Here is a 20,495-nt window from a genome sequence, read left to right as displayed (position 1 = left end):
ATGAGGGACGCTGGAGGACATCCTTCCCATGTATCGGGGGCTTCCTCACTTTGCAGACTATCTTGGCCAAGGGCTGTGTTTGAGCAGCAAAGGAGTTTTGCCAGGGTTGGCATTAGCCACCTTGACCAGCCCAGGATTGACCAGCACGCTGGGTGCAAGGAGAAGGATGCTCTAAGCCTCGGGAGAGCCAGGATGAACCATCAAGAGAGCTGCTGTCCAAAGGCAAGGCACTGTCTTCCCTACGTCATGAAGGAGCCGGACTCCAACCCATGGCCTTTTGGGGGGCAATTGCACCCTGCCCACCTTCAGGACGGCACCCCGTGAGTGAGGTCTCCTCTGGGGAAGGAGGTGCCGCAGGACTTTCCCTGAGTGGAGCAGGCGGACAGAAAAGACCCGTTGAGCCCCTCTCCAGCGGTGATGGGCTTCTGTTCCTGGTGGGAGGAGGATGCTCCCAGCCGGTGGTGGGGAGCACTGCTGCCTGCTCGGCGGGGGACTACTGTTTGATTTTCCGGGGTATTACTGCCTTTGCTCTGCCTCCTCTCTGTGATTTATTTGGGGACATCTTGTTTTGGTTAAGGTCCTTGAGCTCCCGGCTGAGCAGAGCTGATTGCAGAGCCCACCGAGGGCATCGCAGCTTGCTGCGGCTGAAAACCGCCCGTTGGCAAGGCACTTGAGTTACCCGTAATTTTATCTCACATCTTGGCTGCCTGGAGGACCTGAGAAATGACTTTCCGTTGGATGATGGACCACATCAGCTTACCTCCCCGCACACCTTAACAGCATCGCTGGCGAGCCGCACCAGCCCTCTGCACTTAATTCAGTGCATCTGATTTGCTGCCTGTGCAATTGCTACAAGCTTTAGAAGTGAACTCAGCTAAATCAAATTAAGCCACTTTAGTTCTGAATAAGAACGTCCTCACAGGGTTTTAATGCAGTTCAACTAATCCACTGCGGACCTTAACTCAGCGTCTCTGGGTAGATGAACCCTCAGAATCCGAGAGGTCTGAATTTGTTTTAGGTTAATTTGTTAGATGTAAATCAAATTACAGCCCTTTGGATTTATGGGCAGGAGTAGGGGATTAACGTGATTTAGATTGGATCGCCTCGATGCGCACTTTGAGCTGATTTGCACCAATCTCTCATGAGTGTAGGTATCTCTCAGGTCAAATTTCTACCCAGCCCTGCTTTGTTGAGTTAAGTGCTGGGACTGAAGTGCTGTGGGTCCCTGAGCGTGGTGGGACGGGGCCCAGGAGAAGTGAGGAAACCTCTCCTGGCTGCTGGTGTGGTCGGATGGACCTGTGACAGCTGGAGATCTGCAGGCACTGCCTTGGAAAATGGAAACCGTGGGCTTTGCGGGAAGTGCCCTGCGTAAATAGGAGCGCTGGGCTTGCGGGGAGGAGTGGTAGAGATAGGAATTGCGGGAGAATGTTGGGGTGTTTTGATGATGCAAAAAGGAGGGATCAGGAAATGTCAGAGATTACAGGACAGTCAAGGAAAATGGCAGGGGTAGCTTGTGAATGTCTTGAGAGAGGCTACGCTGGCGTGGTACCACCCAGAGAGCAGCTGCGGAGGTGAAGAGCAGAGGAGGAGCAAGGATGGGCTGGGCAGACTTGGGAAGGAAGCAGCCTAAAAAGACCTGGTCTTGAGAGACCTGGTCTTGACACCTAAAAAGACCTGGTCTTGAGACCAAGACCGGACAGAAAGTCCCAGCATGACATCTAGGTGCTCTGCCCTTGCTGATGTGATGTCTCGTAAGACCAGTAACAATAAAAAAAGGGCTGTATCTTTGGGTCACGTTCCTCTGAGAAGACCGAATGGCTCCTCTGGGGCCATCCTCTGGTCTCACCTACAGCCTGGCCATAAAGCCTTGGCTCTTCCCCTTCTCACCACTAGTCAGAGGTGGCCCCACTTTAGGAACCTGCACAGCCAATACTAAATTAAACAAGGGTGGCCTCAAGCTCAGTCAGATGATGGCCCGGACAGCTTCACGGCTAGCATGCACCGGGCATGGGTTTGGGCTGTGAGAAGAAACAGTCCCAAACAACATCATGGCAAAGTTCAGGGGTGGCACAGGCCAAGGACCAGACTCAATTTGCCCATTTATTTTGTGAGGGAAAGGTTTTAAGTGTGTGGACACCAGCTATGAGGTGCAGCCCGGCTTTGGGTCAGGGAACAGGAACCTTGCCTTGCCATGGATGATGAAATGCTTGCCCCTTTGTAGGATGAGGCTATGAAAACCACTGGTCTTATCAAGGGCCTCTAAAGAGCTACGTGGATTTTGATGCATACCACTGTCATGTTGGGTAGCGTGGAGTGACTCGCACTTTACTTTGGACATCTTCAGGTTGGGTGTCCCCAGCCCAGCAAATCACCCTGGGCTCCCTCTACATGCTGAAGGACAGAAACAAGAACTTTTAGGGCATGAGTCCTCTGGCTTACTCAAAATACCTATTTTAGTGTGAGCTGGAGTGAAAGGAGGAACTTGATTGACTTGGTCTCCACTGACTATCAAAGGACCCCAAAAGTAATTAGTTCAGCTGGAGATGTGTTGGGTACATCTGCATGTAGTCAGATGGGCTTTGCATGGTCCTGGGAGACCATGAAGCTCAGCCTCATAGCCCAGGCCATCATCTGCTAATCAACTGAAATGTGATTAGAGAGAAATCACAGAATCACAGAATCGTTTAGCTTGGAAAAGACCTCTAAGATCCTTGAGTCCAGCCGTTAACCCAGCGCTGCCAAGTCCACCACTAAACCGTGTCCCCAAGCACCACATCTCCCCGGCTTTTAAATCCCTCCAGGGATGGGGACTCAGCCCCTGCCCTGGGCAGCCTGTTGGTCAAAAGATTAATGAGATGGAGTGGACTGGATTTAGGAGTGTATATTTTAGCTGCTGCGATATAAAGTGGGACTTTGCCAACAGCTAGCTTATATATGCATGGAAATTCAGTAAAATGCAGAAGGATATGAAAAAATACATTTTAAACCTTCCTGTTTCTGTTCATGTTTTGCTTGGCTGCCGTTCCATCCTGGTGAATAGCTGGTTAGTAGCACAGCTTGCTTTCCAGCTTTCCAAGCAGCTGGAAGTGGCATGTGAACAAAGCAGGGAGAAGGAGCAGCAGGTTTGGTGGCATCCACTGGGAAGGAACATCATTAGGGCAGTCCTCATTGATGTGGAAGAGGTCTCTCCTGCAGTGAGGACCATGCACTGGGAAATTGTCCTTGTGCGTGAATGAGAAGTCCTCCTCCTCTTGGATTTGGCTGAGCGGTACCCTTAGCATTTATTATTGCTGTTAATGCGATGAGGAGTAAAGGGTGCAATTCTTGGGCTGAATTTCTTTTCTGTATGTTTTTGTGAACCCAGAGCAGCGTGTGGAGCTGCCTATTTCCAACCCATCTGCCTACAGATAAATATATAGAGTGAGTGCACTGAGGACACAGGAGAGGTCGTATTCAAGCTGCCTTTGGGCTGAAATCTCCCCCCTCGCTGCAGTCTGGGATGGGATTCAGGTAACTTGTAGAAACTTTAAGGAAAAAGACACAGTAGATGGTTGGGGGAAGGATATAAGGAAGACATTTTTTACAGTGGGGGTGGTGAGGCACTGGCCCAGGTTGCCCAGAGAGGTGGTCGATGCCCCATCCCTGGAAACATTCAAGGCCAGGCTGGACGGGGCTCTGAGCACCCTGATCTGGTTGAAGATGTCCCTGCTCATTGAAGGGAGGTTGGACTAGGAGACCCTTAAAGGTCGCTTCCAACCCAAACCCTACTGTGATTGTATGATTCTATGATTTTCTTGACCAGTGCCTTCCATGGGAAAGGCAGAGAAATCCTTTATAATGATCTGCTTTCCACTCAGAGATTGGAGGTGCATCTGTTCATCCTGGAGACACAGGAAAAAACAGCAGCTGTGGTCTTGGGTCCAGCGCGTGAACTCCCTGAAGGGATAACTGCCCGGTGATGAGGGCAAATGAGCAGAGCCCATCATGCTTCCCCAATACAGGGAATTCCTTGGGGAACGTGACACCTTGATACCTCTGGGACCTGCTTTTGCTTAGCTGTGGGTCACGGCCTTGTGTCCTTTGCATATCAGCCTTGTGCAGCCAGCCTTGGCTGTAGCTCATGATGGTAAGGTTGGGTCTTGCAGCCATGGATGCTGGGGGTGCTTAAGGAGTTTTCCCTCTCTGGTGAGCATGGCTCAAAGACCTCATCCTTGGCCAGCCCTGAGGATTAGACGTCATGGGGTGCCTCCATGCTGCTGGGAGCTGGATCATGGCCCTGATGGAGGAGGGTGAGGTCCTTGCAGGAAGACTGCGGGCCATGAGACTTGGGAGGGAATGACAGGAATCACTACATGAGACAAATCCTAGGACAGTCGTGCTGCTCTTAGAACCATAGAATCATAGAATCGTTAAGGTTGGAAAAGACCCTTAAGATCATCGAGTCCAGCCGTTAACCTATCACTACTAAGTCCACCACTAAACCATGTCCTCGAGCACCACATCTATCCGTTCTTTAAACACCTCGGCTAATTGCAGCACAGCTGGAGGCACGGTTTTCATTAACTTATCCAGAAACCATGTCCTGTGCTGACCAATGACTTAACCCAACTGCTCCCTGCCAGTGACACTATAAATATCGGTGCGGAAGGGACTCCTTGAGAATCACCCACACTGAGGACCCTGTTGCAGTCGGCAGCTGGGCTGGCGAGGGCTCATGGACAACATACGCTGTGCAGGAAGGGGAGCGGAGGCTGGGGGAAAGCAACTCGCCAACAGCCCAGCGTGGGGTTGGTGTCCTCACCCCTGGACTCTGTCTTGCTTTTGCAGTTTTCTGAGACCATGGTTGTCCATGGATGGTACTGGGCCTTGATGGCAGCACTGGTTGGTCAACCACAGCCTTAAATATCAGCTGCCTGGTGCTGAGGGACCAGAGATGGAGTCGGGACACAGGGAATATCAGTGAAGCACTGAATAACAACTTCCCGATGAGAGTCCTCTCCCCCTGTCTTGAACTCCTCCACACCTCAGGTCTACGTCCTTTCTAGGTCCACCATCAAGTGGAAAATGGTTGAATGCCTGGAGGCCACAGTCCTGCACGCAGGCGGTGGTGGCAGCCTGGAGGTCACAGTGTGAAGACTCCTGGGGTATGAGCACAATTCTGGGAGAGCTGGAAGACGGGGTAATGTGGTGCTGGGTCATCCACCTTCCTTCCTTGCTCAGAGGGGAAATGATGAGGAGATAAATGCCCATTTATTTGATACGAACCATTTTGTGCTTTGAGTTGCTGCTGGGCTTTTTGCAGAAACATGGTAGGATACTGCATATTTACTGGTTAAAAAATGAGACAAAGCCCAACCAGCCCATGCCTCGTCCTGTTCCTGCTGCCTCCATGTTCTCCATCCTTTTTCTGCCTGGTGTCAGGCAAATCTGGCTCCTTCTTTGCAAATGCCATCTGCTGTTGCTGCTGCTCTCCCAACCTTTCTCTTTAATAACTTGCTTCTGTACGACAGCCTGTTTGTCTTTGGTTGATTTGGAGCGTGATCGCTTCACTGCCTTTTACCGACAAGTGTAGAAAGCACTGATATGCTACAAAATTGACAATGATGTCAAATACATCCCCGCAGGACTCTCCTGGCCACTTGATCTGGTTTATCCTCAGCCAACATAATGGCCTTTTAAAAATTACGATGTTTTTTTCTCCTCTCATTAGAAATGCCACCTCCTGCATCTTTTAATTGGATTCCCTTCTGTGCTCTTTGAGCTCCGGCGTTGGAGAGTGCCTTAGCAGACAGTTGTCTTGACATCCCTCTGTTTGTCTTATGAGACACTGGGCATAACATGTGCTCGGTCAGAATAAAAGACAGCAGGGTGGGCCAGATTTTGAAGGAGCCTTTGACGGCTGCGTGACACGAAGCAGGAGCGACCCTGGTGTGCTGGAGCAATTGCGCTGGTGTGGGATTCCTGAGCCAGCAGATCCCAGGGTCCTACCTGCTGGGATGATGGAGGGGAGGCTTCATCCCAAGTCCTCAGCCCTTCGGGCCATGTTTCTGCAGTGGAACACACCCACGGACAAGGTCAGGCTTTCAAGTGTCCGGCTGCTGCAGAAACATGAAAGGAAATGCCCATTTTTTGACAGCTGCTGAAAAATCTTTTTGTGATGTCCCTGGCCAGACTTTTCCCAAGTTGAGAGCTTCTGCTGCCTGTCCCACGAGCTGAACTCCCTGGAGAATTAGGACCATTGTTGCTTCTGGTAAAGAAATGAAACAAACCCCTCTTCTGGGCTGCCGTCATGACTCGACAGGTCTCCAAGCCTCCAAATCAGGTTTCTGTAAAATTTTCTTCTCCAATATTATCTTACAAAACTGAGCAGAAACCGTAGGGCAGAATTTTGTTTCTTAAATGCTTAGGAAATGCTTGGATGTTTCCAAGGACCATCTGAGATGCTCTAGACATGGCTTACGGATGGGGCTTGAGACCTCTGGGAGACCTGTGGCAATGGCAGGTGACCCTCTGCAATGACCGGTGGAGGTGTGGAGGGATTCCGTGGGGTATTTCACATGGCTTAGGATACTTAGGTGTGGGCAACTGAATTGGGTGTCTACACATCGCACCTACATTTGAGATGACCTATGGGGGGGGGATCTGATGACTTTTTGGTACCTTCAAAAGGGATGAGCTGGCAAAGATGAGGCTGATGATTTCAAGAGTGCTTAAAGCCTGTGTTTTCAGGAGAGTTTCAGCACCGACTTCTGGCCTCTGGCCGTGTTTCTGTGGGTATAACCAGCAGCCAGCAGAGCTTCAGCCATTTGCAAAATCACCAGCTCTGTTCTTGTATGAGGGCTGGGGTGCTGGGCCATGTTGACGTGGATGTGGCAAGTCCTACTGATTCCAGCCCACATTAATGCCATTGTGCTGAAATGGGCTCAGCTGTGCTTGTGCCTTTGAGGAACTGGGCCAAAGCAATCAAGGGTCATGCACCTTTTGATCTGATTTCATATATTTTTTGGCAGGACTTGGCACAAGCACTGTCAAAAATGGGGAGAAGACTCCCTTGGTTGCTGCTACAATCGTGACCTCTTCGTGGTGGGAAGGCTCCGTCCTAGGAGGTGCTGGGGGCTGGTTCACACCATCTTGTGGGCAGCAGGGCGAGGGAGGGGATTCTGCCCCTCTGCCCCGCTCTGGGGAGACCCCCTGGAGCCCCGCGTCCAGCTCGGGGGTCCTCAGCACGGGAAGGACATGGAGCTGTGGGAGCGGGGCCAGGGGAGGCCACCGAAATGCTCCGAGGGTGGCCCAGCTCTGCTGGGGGGACAGGCTGAGAGCTGGGGGTGCTCAGCCTGGGGAGGAGGGGGCTGCGGGGAGACCTCACTGCGGCCTTGCCGTGCTTAAGGGGGGCCGACAAGAAAGGGGGGCACAGGCTTTTTCGCAGGGCCTGTAGCGATAGGACAAGGGGGAATGGTTTTAAACTGAAAGAGGGGAGATTCAGACTGGATATAAGGAAGAAATTGTTTGTGCTGAGGGTGGTGAGACACTGGCCCAGGTTGCCCAGAGAAGTGGGAGATGCCCCATCCCTGGACACGCTCACGGCCAGGCTGGACGGGGCTCTGAGCACCCTGATGTGGTTGAAGATGTCCCTGCCCATGGCAGGGGGTGGGACTGGGTGGCCTTGGAAGGTCCCTCCCATCCCAAACCATTCTGTGATTCTGTTCTATGATTCTGTGATCTTACAACAGCTAAAGGCACGAGCCCCACACTCACTGGGCATTAATTACAGACATGGCAGGAGCAGAGAAGAGGACACCTGCCCCACCTGCCCCAGCTCCAACTAGTGGATTTCTCTGGGACTTTAATGGGGTGACCAGAGGCAGAAAAGGAGCCTGGGGGGACACAAGCAGCGGGAAGCAGCTCTGCATCCAGGACTTGCCTTTTAATGCCACAGCCTCTGATCTCAGCGGGACTATGTCCTCCCCTGCCTGGAGCTCGTTGCTGTGTCTGGGAATTTGGAGCAGGTGCCGGGGCAAATCCCATGGGCCATGCACAACAAAGCCCTCAATGTGATGCTCCACCACTGCGATTTTCCATTTCTTACTGGCACAGGCATGTGAAAACTTCCCGAGGCAATTCCTGCAATGTTGGCTGGAAGAGGTGAACAATAAAAGAACGGGGCAGGAGAAAAAAAGGACGGCAAAGTCCCAATATAATTTTCCTGTCTGGAAGTTCATTAGCGTCTGTTAGCTGGCTGCAGCTGCTGGATTTATTTCCATCACACCCCGCCGAGGTGCCAGCCATGTGTTGAAGGTGTTTCAGGCACAACGGGACGGTGATCGGAGCCAAGGGCTTTGCAGGAGACCTCTGGGAGTCACTGCGAGTGCAAGACTGGGGCTGGACGGGGAAGGTCGCAGCTCAGGACCAAGGTGCGTTAGCAGAAATTGAGCTTTACTTTTACAGCTGGCATTAATTTTTCTCCCCCCTTCGCTATCCCATCCCTCTCCATGGGTAATGCAGCCTGGAGAAAGGAGGACAGAGAAAACTTCTGAGTGCTGGTTCTTTGCTCTCACCAACCCTCATGACTTTCCGTCAGGGGTTTTAGGGATGAGGGGGGAATTTGCTCCAAGCTGCCCTTTCTGCAGTCACACAAAAAACTTGGTTATCACTCGGAAAAAGTGAGGGAGAAAAACTCTGCCCTCCTGGAGAGTTCAGAGACTCACAAAAACAAACCCAGAAGGCCTCCAAAACCCCAAAAGTGGATGAAAAGCTTAGGAAAAAAAAAAAAAAAAGGCCTAACAAACCAGAACATATCGGTTTAGGAGTCATGAGTCTGAAAAGGGGCCACACGATGTGTTTGGGGGTGGCTCAGGACCTCCTCATGGTGGTTGGGGAAGGTGGCCAGCCTGCTCTCACCCCATCAGGACTCCAGAGAGCACCGCCAGACTTCGGGCTGTTTTCCAGCCCTGGCAACCCACGAGTGACCGGATCTAAGTTGCAGGGTAATTCAGTGGCCCAAATTACCAAGAGACCTGGTGCAGGGTCGCTGCTCAGTCCCTTGAGGAGGTGGCTGGCAGCTGTGCTGAGGACCAGGAGACAGGAGGCTCCTCCTGGGGTTGCCCATGATTTCCCTGGCTGCCTCTGGAGCTGCTGACCCAATCTTAAGGGCTAGAGAGAGCACATGGAGCAAAACCATTGAAAAAGGGGCTCACATGATCCATTGGTTTCTTTTGGTTCCCATTTCCCCAGCTTCCTTGGGAGCGATGCTTGGGAAGGAGGCTATGGCGTGAGCCAGGAGGTAACAGCAGGCAGAGGCTGAGTTATGCTTGTTTTGCAGTACCAATGACAGGGGGTGGGCACATCACCTTTTGAACAATAAGTATGCACCTGCTCTTATTTTCTTCCTGGTTTTTAAGCCTCCCCCTCAAACCCTGAGAGCTGGAACTATGCTTAAAGAAAACCAGAAATTTTTCATGGAACCACATGATTGTAAGGATGGACCTTTTAGAAAAAAAGTGAAATACGTTGAAACTTGGAACAGCATAACGTAAGACATTGCCACTTTGGGTGGTGCTTAGACTCCTCTGGATGGTGGCTGACCCATCAGTTTTTAACTTGCCTGTTTGATCAAGAAATAATGGAAAGCTTATCATCCATCCGTCCATGGGTTGTCCATCATTCCCATTTTCCAAAGGACACAGAGTTGCTGGAAGGTGAGAATGACCTGATCTTCCTCTTTCTTCCTTCCTTGGCCTTTCCACATATCACATTTCCATCCCTTGGGCTGGGAGGAGCTGTGGAGCCTTTCCAGCAGCAAAGTCTGCAAGGGCCAAAAGACTCCCTGAATCTTGAATTTTTCCCCACCTTGCGTGAAGTCAAAACTACTGTGGCATGGAAGACTTTGCATGTGATCTGTGGATGCTGCTAAGTACATATATTTCTTTTTATGTTATAGCTATGTGTGTAAATTTATTTGAGCATCTATTTACATTTCCTCCCACTCATTTGGAGGTAAGATGAAATCCAGGAACAGCCCCAGGAGACATCACCTGGTCAGAGATTTGCTCTGGTAAACGTGTGTCCTGGAGAGAAATTTTTCTGTGGTTCTTCAATAGCAAATGTCACTGACTTTGGCAAAAAGAGCAATCTGGGGCCACCAAAGAGTTGAAGAAGTTCTCATCTCATTTTCTGGTGGAAAAATGAGGTCCAACTGGAGGAGCTTCAGTTCAGAAGACTTTTATTTAGTGTGCTCTCTGCCCCAGATCCATACGTGGTACCAGACAGTCTTGCTCTACTGAAAGGATGCTGCATTGATTTGTGCCAGCTGAAAGTCTGGGTCTCTGTCTCTAACCGCTCCAGTTTTTGACATATAATTTAGGGTGAGCAAGAAAAAATCCAAGTGACTGGAGGAGACTGGGTTACTCCATGCTTTTGGTCATTCTGTCATACCTGTGGTGACTCATGGTCAACTGCTGGTGGTCAACTGGTGGAGGGTGAGATGGGAGCTGGATGTTGCCTCTGGTTTCAGGGAAGTCAGAGGTGAAACAGTCCAAGAGGTGATCTCCCTCTCCCTTGGGATGTTGCACACTGGTATGATTGCAAAATACGACTACATCCCGCTCCTCTTTGGTAGGGTCCTCATACACCCCCCTGCTGCACCATGAACCATGCAGATGAGGCGGGACTTTTAAAGAGCATTCATGAATTGCAGTGCTTACTGGATGGTGATGTTTTTGTGACTCCAAAGTTTCCCAGCGCTGGCTGATGCATCTGAGAGTGGTGCCTCAGAGCTTCCCGAGCATCTGGAGGACTTAAGATGTCCCCATTCAGTCAGAAAACCATTTCTTCTGTGAGCTCTCCAGGTCCATGAGGACAGGATTTTCAGAGTGTGGACAGTATGGGAATTAGCCTCCTGTAACGATTTCGTGAGTGCCATGCAGAGCCAACACTGCCTCTCCATTCAGCTTCTTTGGACCTGGACCTTCAAGACCTCATTTTTGCCTGTATTTTGCCGAGCTCATTTTCAGTTACTCGCCTTCGGCTGGGGCTGCACCTTCGGCTGGGGCTGCACGGCTAGAAGGCGCGTCCCCTGGGTGGTGGATAGGGGATCCCTCTCTGGAGGGTGCACCGGATAAAATTGAAGAAGGTGCCGCGAACCAACGCAGCCTAAGGGAAGGCCACCCTGACAGAAAAACCACTGGCCCTCCAAGTCATGGGGGTTGGGCAGGAGGCCAACTACCTCCTCCCGGAAAAAAAATAAAAAAAGTTGCAGAAACGACAAGCATCAACTTTCAAAAAAAAAACCAAAATGGCGGAGATGGAGAAAATCAGTAATGAAGTGAGGAGGAGGAGATGGAACTGGATCGGTCATGTCCTGAGGAAAAAACCAACAGAAGACTGCGCTGTGGCCCTTGGGACTCCAGAGCACGCAGCCGCGGACCGATCGAAGTGGAAGAACGATGTTCGCGCCTTGTGTGCCTCCTGGCACTGAGAGAATTCAGATCAGATTTTCAGTTACTCAGATCCTTACCTAGAAATGTGTCCCACAAAATCAGGCAGCACAGATCCTGGAAAATACATGAATCCTGGAAAGACATGTGCAAAGGAAATCATAGAATCATGGAATGGTTTGGGATGGAAGGGACCTTCCAAGGCCACCCAGTCCCACCCCCGCCATGGGCAGGGACATCTTCAACTGGATCAGGTTGCTCAGAGCCCCAACCAACCTGGCCTTCAATGTTTCCAGGGATGGGGCATCGACCACCTCTCTGGGCAACCTGGGCCAGTGTTTCACTACCCTCAGCGTAAACAATTTCTTCCTTATCTCTAGTCTGAATCTCCTCTCTTTCGGTTTAAAACCATTCCCCCTTGTCCTATTGCCCCCTTAAGCACGGCAAGGCCGCAGTGAGGTCTCCCCGCAGCCCCCTCCTCCCCAGGCTGAGCACCCCCAGCTCTCAGCCTGTCCCCCCAGCAGAGCTGGGCCACCCTCGGAGCATTTCGGTGGCCTCCCCTGGCCCCGCTCCCACAGCTCCATGTCCTTCCCGTGCTGAGGACCCCCGAGCTGGACGCAGGGCTCCAGGGGGTCTCCCCAGAGCGGGGCAGAGGGGCAGAATCCCCTCCCTCAATACCCTTCTCCAGCAGAAGATTGCAACTTTACTACAGCGAACCAAACCCATTTCACTTGGCCCAGCAAGACCGTTCCTAAGCAGCGCTTGTCATCTTGCCGTTTCTGAATGGCTCTCCCTTTCAAAAACTGTGTTAAAACAAGGCAGCCAGGCATTGCTTCAAGCTTTGTATGATTTTTTTTTTTCCTTCATATTACGATATTTGAAAGAAAAATACCCCAAGAGTTCTAATAAAACTCCTGCTGAATTTATTATGTGATTGTTAGAGAGCAGAAAATGTCCAGTAAAAAGCAGTTTTCAACAACAGACTAACCTACCACAGCTCTTCATAGACTCTATCCGTGGTAGATGAAGCTGTATTAAATAAAACAACATCTTGCAGGCATTTGGATATTGTAAATGTAACTAATAATAGCAAAGCCATGCTGTTATTAATGACTTTTTCCTCTGGGGTATCTGAAGGACTGAGGAAAACCGAAGGTCAGATGAGATCATTCCACCTAGGTACCACCAGGAGAGGTTCGACATGGTTTTTCCTGGGCGCATTTCATTTGCAACTGCCTGGCTGCAGGCTTTTGACCTATTGTTCGCTAAAATAATGACAAAGAAGAGAGAAGGACTTACTGTTCATCTGTATTTAATGGAGAATTATGGCGTGTTTGTAAAGCTGAGGGTGGTTCGTGTCCTGGGAGTGCTTGGCAGAAGTTATCGTGGCTTGATGTTTTGCAAAATGGTTGCTTGAGGCATTGGTGCTACTGGGACTTTGTCCTTCAGAAAACTGAAGAACAGCTAATGTGCCGAATTTCTTAAGGACCTGTCCCTCTCTCTGCATGAAGCATGACTCTCTGGAGTGCCAAAAAACTTCTGGCAAACATTTGGAGATGTAAGGATAGGGGTCTTCCCATGCCTGTCAGCACTTCGGTTTCAGAAAGAGAAAAGCTTTTCAGTCGGTCTCCACTGGAGTTGTGATTGAATCATGCCAAATAAAGAGGCAGTCCAGAAAGTTTATTAATGGAAATGCATGAAAGTCTCAGGGAGGCCTGAAATAGTACTAAACACTCTTCTTTCTACGTTAAGCCAGGACATCTGGGGGTGCATCTACTCACGTCTGGCAGAAGCGGGGCAGATATTTGGGCATTAAGCCTATGTTGAAGTAATCTGGATGGTTCCTCGGAATGCTACGGAGGTCATACTGGAAGGCAGTTTCATACTTAAACCCCATGAAGATGCTGCTCTCCTTTATTCGTGTGCTGGCCAAGTCTTGCCAAAGTCAGTAGGAGTTTGGCTGATGAAGGACCTTCAAGTTTGGCAGGAGGCGGCGTTTGAACATTCATATGCCCCAGTGATCAAATGTGGATGGCTTCATTGCCTCCAGTCAGGATACGAATCTGTTTTCATTCTGTGGGAATAATAAAAGCAGAAGGAATATTAACCTTCTTGCAGCTTTTTTAATTGCTATTGGCATTTTGGAGATGGAGACCGCAACCAGGCATCTTGCTGCAAAGTGATAAAGAGGCCAGAGCCTTTTGAAATTCATGGCAAAAAACTTCCACTGACTTTAATGAGTTTGACTTAAACTCTGAAATGTTGTCCATCTGGATCCCATTTCCAAGCAGAGCGAGAACTGAGGTGGAAGGTAAATTAACCTAATAACAAACTGACTTTAAAATACAGTTTAATCAATGTGAAATGAGTAAAGAGAAAGCGCCATTCTTATTAAATGGGTATTACCACTTTCTTACATAATTGAGTAGTCAAGATTGGGAGAAATAGAGTTGCTGGAGCCTTCATAAGCTCCAGTTACAGAAGTCTGACGCTTTTAGACTGTGCAGGTATTTAGTTTACGACTGAGTATGATCTTTGAGCACGATGAAGCCCATGGCTCTATTAAAATAGCCTCTTAAAGGCACTTTCAAAGACATTAACAACTGAGCTACCATAAGTTTGGGGCATCTAACCCTAACCTCTGCTTGATAAGAAAGCAGAAGTCCATCCCTTGTCAAGCTCCAAGCTCATGTTCTAGTCTCTGTCTTAGAGATATCTTGACGTTTGCTACACAGGGATTTTGTTTCTGGGCTTTTCCTCAAGATCAGCCCAGATAAACGTCAACGAAAGCTGATTTTCTGAGGGACCTGATAGTACTTTCATGGTGGGATTGCCCAGAGGATAGAGGTCCACCAAACTTCACAAACCAGAACTGCTTTCAGAAAGACGAGGCTTCCAGCGCTCCAGAAATGGTGGACACTGAGGTCAGTGGACATAATTCCAATTTATGTGAGGGTATAAAGTGAAAGCAAAACCAAAACATTTGATTTTATTTTATACGACTTTAAATCAATTACACAGCTAATGGACCATGGGAAGGCCTTCTTGGTGGCCGATGGCATTTATGCTGGGTTTGGGTAAAGCAGGCACAGATTTTCTTTACTTTAATCCAGCAGACAGCATAACAGTGTTTTGAACTTCATTATGGTTTGCAGAGGAGGAAAATAAAAAATCTAAAGAGTAAAAAATAAAAGTGTTACTTATGAAGACAACACAAGAATGTAGTGAAAAATTTGTTTCCCAAGCAAAAGCCAGTTTTCTTCTGCAACCAGCATTTGGAAAACATTGATGTTTTTGCAATGTTGCAATTAAAATACTGAAATAAGAAACACCCTCATGCAGCATAGCCATCATCACCGGTGGAGATGGACCCCAGATACAGGGTGTGTAACCTTCAGCGCCACTGGAGCCGAAATGGGGAGGCTACAAACCACGGGGACAGGCTTTTTAGTAGGGCCTTTAGCGACAGGACAAGGGGGAATGGTTTTAAACTGAAAGAGGGGAGATTCAGACTGGATATAAGGAAGAAATTTTTTTTATGCTGAGGGTGGTGAGACACTGGCCCAGGTTGCCCAGAGAGGTGGGGGATGCCCCATCCTTGGAAACACTGAAGGCCAGGTTGGACGGGGCTCCGAGCAACCTGATCCAGTTGAAGATGGCCTTGCTTATAGCGGGGGATGGACTGGGTGGCCTTTAGAGGTCCCTTGCAACCCAAGCCATTCTATGATTCTATGATTCTATGATTCTATGATTGACTCTATGATTTTGGCTCCAGCCCGCTGCTTGCAATAGGTGTTATGGACAATCTATGTATTTCCCAGGGTGACGTTTTTATGGTCTTTGGCTAAAGACGAATTCTAAAGATGATATTCATTGTTCTCTCGGGCTCCATGGCTGTCATTTCAGATCATTTTGCTTCTCAAAACACCTCACTGCTTCTTCCAGAGAAGTCATTCTGTCCTGGGGAGCCACATTTCCCAACATACCTCTCTACAGAAGAAAAATTTCGCTCCAGTTCAATACATGGCAATACAAAGAGGTGGGTGACTTGTCCTTCACTCTCCCCCCACGCTCCCCGCCACGGCGTGCCAGACAGGGCCCAGGAGCCCTGGCTTTTAAGTGTCTGCGTCAAGATTCTCCCCTTCCTGTTCTAACGTCTTTAAACGAGCTCTAGATAATAAATAAACCAAATCCCAAGTCCTCCATGCAGGCGTGCACATACGCACACATACTCTCAGTCGCCAGCCAAGAAGAGCCAGTTCCACTAATGTCATAACTGCTAATTTATGCAAAGTGCCTTGTTTTGCCGTTGAAGGCTTTTCATTCTTGACTACAGTCCAAGCGAAATCCCATTAGGCCCTAAAAATTAATTTAAGGCACATTTCCCCAGTTGTTTACAATTACCCTCCACACTAATTCAAGCAGCATGCCGATCCCCTCCTGCTGGCTTTAATTTATTTATTTCAGCCTAATTTCCCGCCTCCCCACAGTCACTTTGTGTATACTGGAAAAGCAGAAGATTCCAGAGCTAGCTGCATTGCAATGGACAGAAACTTTATGCTTGGATTCCCCAAAGAGCTGCAAGGCAGTGTGGGATGCGGCTCCTGAGCTCTTCGCTGTAGCTTAACCTTTGCACAACGAGAAGATGAGAGCTGAGGAAGTCCTGGAGCAAGTCCTGTTTCCCCTTGGTCCTGGGTACAACACAAGAACAAGGCACAGAGTCCTCTTCCGTGCCAAAATCATCTCGCTCTCTGCTTCTGACCTCATGATTCACCTTCGGGGCCAGGAGGTTGCAGCGGGAAGGGGCTGCTTTGCAGCACAAGTGTGTGGTGAGAAGAGGTGAAGGAACCTGATAGGCTTGGAGGCTTAGCTTGGAGGGTCAGTGCGGGTGAGGTGGGAAGGAGACGATGTCTTCGTTGTCATCCCTGTTAAGTCTCAGGGGTGGTGCAGAATGAAAGGCTGCTGAGCAACCTGATCCAGTTGAAGATGTCCCTGTTCATTGCAGGGGGATTGGACGAGATGGCCTCGAAAGGTCCCTTCCAACCCAACCCATTCTATGATTCTATGATTCGGTGGATAAAGTCTTGGCCTGGGTACCAGCCAGTGACCCCAATGACTGGGGTACAGATCTACTGACACGCTGACATGTCTGAAGTGTGGACATAGGTGGAATACGCCTGATCTCCAGCTTTGCAAGAAAAGCTCCAGCTCACTGGTAGCTTGCAGCACTGCTTGGGTCCTGCCAGAGCTTGGCCCCTCCTTAGTGACTTCTAATGAGGAATGGGACCCTCCTGGTGGCATTCCTCAGCCTGAGCAGCCCCATTCCCTTGGCATGACCAGAGTTCCTAACACACTCCATCGCTCTGCACAGCTGACCTGCTGATGTAAAAGCATTTTCATGTGAAACCACAGCAGGAGACACAGTCTAGAGCAGGGGCTGTTTGCCGAGGGGTGCTGGGGATAGAGATTCAATTCACATCTCCACTGGAACTTCTCCCTTCCTTGTGGAGCTAAATCACCAGTTCGTGAGCTACTGAGGGACCTGGAAATGTTCTTGCATTCGGTGCTCTCTTGTCCCTGGTGTAACCTCCGCTGTGTCACTCAGGTGAAGCCACTCCAACAGGAGATGCTGTCACTCTGCCCTGCCTTGCTCCTGGTGACACGTGGCTGCGGGCATCCATCTGGTTCTGTAGAAGAGCAAGGTTGGCCTCAGTGTTTTATCGTCCCTCTTGGTCAGCCAGCTGGTACCTTTGGAAGGTGTCTATGTGCCTGAATTACTGCAGCTTTTCTCTCACGTTAATTTAAGCACAGGATGAGTTTTCAGGTCTTCCTGCTGCCAGCTGAATGTTGTAGCTGCTCAGCACCAGAGTTGTCCTCTGCTACTCAAACCCAATCAATCCCAAATGCTTTTCTGCACAATCAAGCCCAAAGCTTTCTAAGAACAGCTTCACCAGGAGAGCAGGGGACTACTTTTCACTCCAGAGAGCCCTAAAGGCTGATGTATAGTGGGTGGGAGGTCTTGGTCAGTAGCAAGGTCCTGATGTTCATGGAGAGGTTAAGTGCCACTGGTAGAAATCAAGCTGGCTCACCTGGGTCCTCGTCTGGTGTCTATCTCCCATCTGTTGTAAGGTTTTTAGAAGTGGTGACTTTTCTATGATTTGCTTTTTCAGCTGAAATACCATCCCACAGGGTGGGGTGTGCTCAGGCTGTGCCCAGACTTTAGCGAAACCCTCTCCAATACTCTGGATATCTATTCAGCTCTCGCCTCAAGGAAGTCTCTTATTTTTGCCACTCGTGTCTTCCTTCCTGCCAGTGCCACCCCAATAAACATGTGGCTAGAATATATTTTCTTCCCAGCCACCAAATCCTCCTCACTGTTCCAGTCTTCTCCATGATCCCCTCCTTAACTCTATCAGATCTTTGTTTCTGCTCCATCCCTACCAAAACCCAGGGTGTCCTGGATTTTCTGCTCTCAGTGGCACATGTTCAGAGTGAGTCCCTGGAGAAGTGCCCCAAGGCTTGAGATAGTCGGAGTGGGGGACAGTGGCTGCTGCTCCAGAAAGGCATGGGTCTCCCGTAGGGTCTGTGTCATACCTTCCAGCCACCCCTGCAGAAATATCTTCAACTCCCTATGGCCTAAGTATACAACACAAATTTGAGCCGGAGATGTGGGACATGATTCAGATGCCCACACATAGACACTTGGTGCCATTCGAGATGCTTGAGAGTATCTGAGACTTCCAGACTGTGTGGTGACACAGGACCTCTGGAGACCCCCCTCACCTCTGGATGGTGCTTGGAAGCCAGGTGGGATGGAGTTGGAGAATAATTTAGATTGAAAGGCACCTCTTTAGGTCATCTAATCCAACCCCAGCTATCCTCAGACATCTCAAATGGTGCCAGGCACTTTTAGAGGCTTCTCTCCCTGCCTCCCGAGCGGCGTCCCCCAGTGCTCATTAGTCTGCCTGTTCTGCTCAGAGTCATGACCACTGCGAGCTCCTCACCCGCAGCTCGCCTTCATTGTCAGTGGAGAGCTCAGCAGTCTCCTGCAGAGGATGCCCAGAGGGCCCCATCCAGCTCTTGCGCCTACTGGTTTTTATTCGGGGCAGGGTTGGGCCATGATCTGCCAGGTATGAGCCCCAGTGTCCCCTCACCTTCCCCGCTGCCCACGGTGGTGGCTCCTCCTCTCTCTGGTTTATCTACAGCAGCTCCTGGTCTCCAGCTGGAGCCGTCAGCTTGACTTGAGACTCACGCCAGGCCTCTGATGTCTGGGCTCTCCAAGGGATGCCACTGAATCCATTTCAATGGGACAATTTATCTTGCTCCAGCTCCCTTTTGACTACGGTTGGCCGTGCAGCGTGGAAGCGTGGTTCCCGCTGGCTCGGTGATGCGCCCGCTGAGCCGGCAGCAGAGCCGCGGAGGGTTGGTTGATGCTAACAGGGGGAGCTGCCATTGAACGGGCTGTTCCCTGCCTGTCCTTGCTTTCCAGCAGCAAGCGCCCCTGCAGAGCTACCCAGGCAGGAGCCAGCCCTTTGAAGTCAGGAAAGGCTGGCTTTTCAGCAGCAAGGCTTGAACTAATTTGTCTGTGAGGCTCTCTAGAGACATCATCTCACCCGCTGAGATAAGTGGTAGTAATTTAAACACCTACAAGTTGTCCTGTTTTTTTTTCCCCCCGAAATGTTGCACTGCTTTCTTAGGAGAAGGTAGTATGCTGCACAAAGAGGTTTTAATTAAACTGAAGTGTACATAATCCCTTTCTCCTGTTTTGTTTGAGTTTCCGCTGATGGAAGCCAAGAGTATTTGGCAAAACAGGGCCTGGATCTGCCTTGCGCATCTTCAGAGACGAGAGACATCCCAGTATGGGGGAGCAGTTCCTTGAAACCCTGCAATTAATGGGAAGAGGAGGGGGAAAGGCTTAGTTGAGATCTGTATTTCCCCTTGAGACATCTTCCTCTCTCCGTTGAGAAACTCTCAGCCACTTTACAGCCCAAGTCTGGTGCGGCTTAGGTCTTATTTTAAGAATTTGTGTGATTTGCCTAAAATTATATGAGCCCTGTCTGTGTGTGTGGGTGCCTGCACAGGGATGCCAGGCGGGGCAGCTCACTGCCCCCAGGTTCCTCAGCACCCAGCCAGGCTTGTCCTGGGGGGCTTTGCCCGCGGAGCCGCAGAGCCCCCGGCATTTCAGCACCCTGGACTGCGCCGTGGGGCGTGGCGGTGGGCGTGGCGATGGGCGTGGCGATGGGCGTGGCGATGGGCGTGGCACCACGTGGGGCACCCGGAGGTGCTGGGTTGGGGGTGATGCTCTGGGCTGTGGGTGATGCAGCGGGCTGTACGCGACGCGTTGGGCTGTGCAATGTGTGCCAGGCTGTGCACGACACACCAGGCTGTGCACGACACAGAGGGCCATATGTGATGCACTTGATATCCTGCAGAAAGTGAAAATTTTCCACTGAGCAAAATTATGAACCACCTGTGCTCTGGGAAAGGAATTTGGGAGGGAGCTAAAAGGTATAAGAGTATTTGTTTAATTAACAAACCGTGGAAAACTAATGGCTGTACCCTTGAAGACGAGCTACTGGACTGATAAAAGGGAACATCTTGGCACCAAAGGCTGGATGGTGGCCAAAAAACACGAGGTCAGATAAACTGCAGTAACTGGGTGAAAGGTAAATGCGGCGAGGGGAGATCGCGACCACCGACTCAGTTCAGGACCGAAAAGACTTGCCTCCCCCCCACCTGAAAGGAGCATGCGTGCTAATTCGCATAGCAAGCAAGGCTAATTTTAATATAGTAAACCAATAGTGTACAAAATGTTAATCATTAACCAATAAGTGTAAAATTAGGTGGGATTATACTAATCATGGAGTAAAAGAAATATGCTGTAGTTTTGTACGAAGGTGTGCTAGCTTTGTGGATTTACCACCTAGCACCCATCTCTGCGCAGACGTGAAATAAATACCTCTGCTCTGTGTGTTAACTGGTGTTTGCACACCCGGTGAATGACCCTGCTTTTGGGACAACACGCTGAGCTGCATGCAATGTGCTTTGCTGTGTGCAATGTGC

The sequence above is a fragment of the Platalea leucorodia genome (assembly GCF_965183815.1).
Source record: "Platalea leucorodia genome assembly, chromosome: 1".
In the NCBI taxonomy this organism is placed as follows: Eukaryota; Metazoa; Chordata; class Aves; order Pelecaniformes; family Threskiornithidae; genus Platalea; species Platalea leucorodia.
The sequence above is the reverse complement of the archived record's forward strand: the minus strand, read 5'-3'. Positions refer to the sequence as shown.